General features: G+C 46.2%; 1 protein-coding gene across 3 annotated transcripts in view; it reads right to left on the bottom strand.

Moving 5' to 3' along the window:
* Positions 1-2,054: 2,054 nt before the first annotated feature.
* The window catches only part of SK (small conductance calcium-activated potassium channel), a 910,124-nt gene continuing 909,678 nt past the window's right edge, over positions 2,055-2,500 (bottom strand). For all 3 annotated transcript variants that reach the window (XM_070142366.1, XM_070142368.1, XM_070142367.1), the window contains one exon: positions 2,055-2,500. This exon is cut by the window's right edge and continues 1,098 nt beyond it. The gene's annotated coding sequence lies outside the window, so the exon portion shown is untranslated.

The raw sequence follows: 2,500 nt of genomic DNA, 5'->3' as shown, positions 1-2,500 counted from the left end.
AGCTAGTAAAGGCGTAATCATTATAAGGTGTATATGCATTCAGATACACAATTGTTTATATAAAGGTTTAACATTGTGGATTTCATAAAAGCAAAGCACTTCTGTTGTGGCTTATAACGATAAGAGAGAGCATGAGGAGAGAAGAATTATCTCTAAGAGACTCCGACATTCAACCGACTGATGGCTGACCCCGAGCCGTGGTTCAGGACCTCTAAATTTCTCACGTGGGAACTCTTCGCCTTCTTCTTCTTCGGCGCCTCCTTCCGGAAGGCTGCGACTGCCCGTGCGTCTCAAGAAAGCAGCTGGGCTCCTCCCGAGAACAGGTCGGTGACAACCCTTGCAAAAGCTTTTTTTTTTTTTTTTGACTACTGAAGGAAAAGATGTCTTCGTTTTGAAATTCCTATGCGGCAACCCGGGAGCTGGAAGAGTAAGAAGATGCTGGTTCTTAGCACGCTGTCCGTTCGTCCTTCTCCTGTCTTGGGGCCTCGCGTCTCCAAGTCATGGGGTTCGGAGACAGCAGGTGTTCAGCTGAGACCCTGCACAGCTGGGGACTAGTGTCAGGTCCTGCCGCTGTGGTGCAGCAACGGCGCAATCCTGTGGTGATATCGCAAAACTGTTCTTATGATGTAAGAGTGACCCTTTGTCACTGGTGCGGCTAGAGCTAAATACGGAGTTAACGTCACTGTGCTCATCAAACAGTATGTGCTGACTCGGCATGAAATGAGCAACTCTTCACTTCGGTGCAAGCTACAGTGTGATGTTTCGCAGACATGAAAGCCGCAGGCTGTTGTGCGGCGGGTGTTGAGATTAAGTCACACGCTGTAGTCATGTCATACTTATGTGCTGATGTGCATTTCCACGCCACGGTGGCTGTTACTGTGGTGTTGTCCATCCGGTGTTGAGCTGACGACGCTGACTCCACTACTGCGGTGCTGACGAGGCTAAGGTCTGTCCGCACACCTCGAGACAAGGACCTCGCGAAGCTTCAGACGGAGAACACAAGATCTTGGCCTTTTCTCTCAGCATTTGACTTTCCAATTTGCTTCTGGTAATTTGTAAACTAGAAGTTAGGAAATGTATATATATAATATATATATGAGTGAAGGACTTATTTGTACTAAATCCACCAGAGTAACAACAGAGTAAGTATCACACTCAAGAGGGAGGGGGTGAACACGGAGAAATACGCCGTACCTTGAAATGAATGAACAGTTCTGTGAATGTGGCTCAGTCGCTGTCATTTTTTTCGATCTTGAAACATTTTTTTATTTTACGTTTTGTGAAAATCATACTAATACCGTTTGTTAAAAGAAATATATATGCTTGTATATATATTTATAGATATATATTTATATTATATATATAGAGCTCTTTTTTTCTTAAATGTTTGTTTGTTCATTGCTTTAAAACCGTTTTTCCCCTGTGTCAAAATGTTAATGTCACTGACTTACCGAGCCATAGAAGCACCTGGACACGGATAGGCTGGAGAGAGACTGCCGCTATGCTGTCAAACGAAACACTGTCTGACCTGATATGTAGCTGATGAGCGGGCCGGGGTGACGGGGTGGGGGGTAGGGGCGAAGAGAGGGGGCCCTGTCTTAGCCTCTGTGTGTTTGCAGGTGTAGGTGTGTGTGTGTGTGTGTGTGTGTGTGTGTGTGTGTGTGTGTGTGTGTGTGTGTGTGTGTGTGTGTGTGTGTGTGTGTGTGTGTGTGTGTGTGTGTGTGTGTGTGTGTAAAAGTATGTGTATATGCAGGTGTATGAGTATGTGTATATATATGTGTGTGTGTTTGTAGGTGTAGGTGTAGGAGTTTGTGTGTGTGTGTGATTAGCGTTTATGATTTATAGGTGGAAGATATGTATAGTGGCTATGTGAAGAGAAGAAAGGGTGGACCCGAAAATGAGGGTATGGACAGATAGATCCTGATAATTTGAAAATGCAGAGGAAGGGAAAGAGAGTGACAGAGGGGGAAAAGGAAGAGGTGAGAAAAATATATATAGAAATAAAAGAGAGAGAGAGAGAGAGAGAGAGAGAGAGAGAGAGAGAGAGAGAGAGAGAGAGAGAGAGAGAGAGAGAGAGAGAGAGAGAGAGAGAGAGAGAGAGAGACGACATTAAGAGGTAACGAAAAAAACGTATGTATGTGTTTGCACGTATGTTATTCCCTGTCGTAGGCACGGTAACCCTCCCTTTTCTACCAAACGAAGGCCGTCACCCGGTCCACCTTTCTAATAAGCGCTGATACCTATCATCTAGCAAGACCCAAGTCATTCCTCCATTGGGTGGTGGCCCTCTCGAGTTTTGTGTGGAGGTCCACCTGGGACTTCATCCTTGAGGACCGCCACCGCAGTGCCAGGGAAAACTTGGTCTTCTACGCAGATTACTCAAGAACGATCAACTTGGGGTGACGTGAGGGTGTATGTGTGTGTGTCCCCTGTGGCCAATCAGGTTCCCCCGGGGTCACTCTGATTCCGCGGGCCACCTCGGGTCACCATCTGCCATTTT

This window comes from Penaeus vannamei, chromosome 29 (assembly GCF_042767895.1).
Source record: "Penaeus vannamei isolate JL-2024 chromosome 29, ASM4276789v1, whole genome shotgun sequence".
Taxonomy (NCBI): domain Eukaryota; kingdom Metazoa; phylum Arthropoda; class Malacostraca; order Decapoda; family Penaeidae; genus Penaeus; species Penaeus vannamei.
Note: the sequence above shows the minus strand (reverse complement) of the source record. Positions and strands in the feature narration are given on the sequence as shown.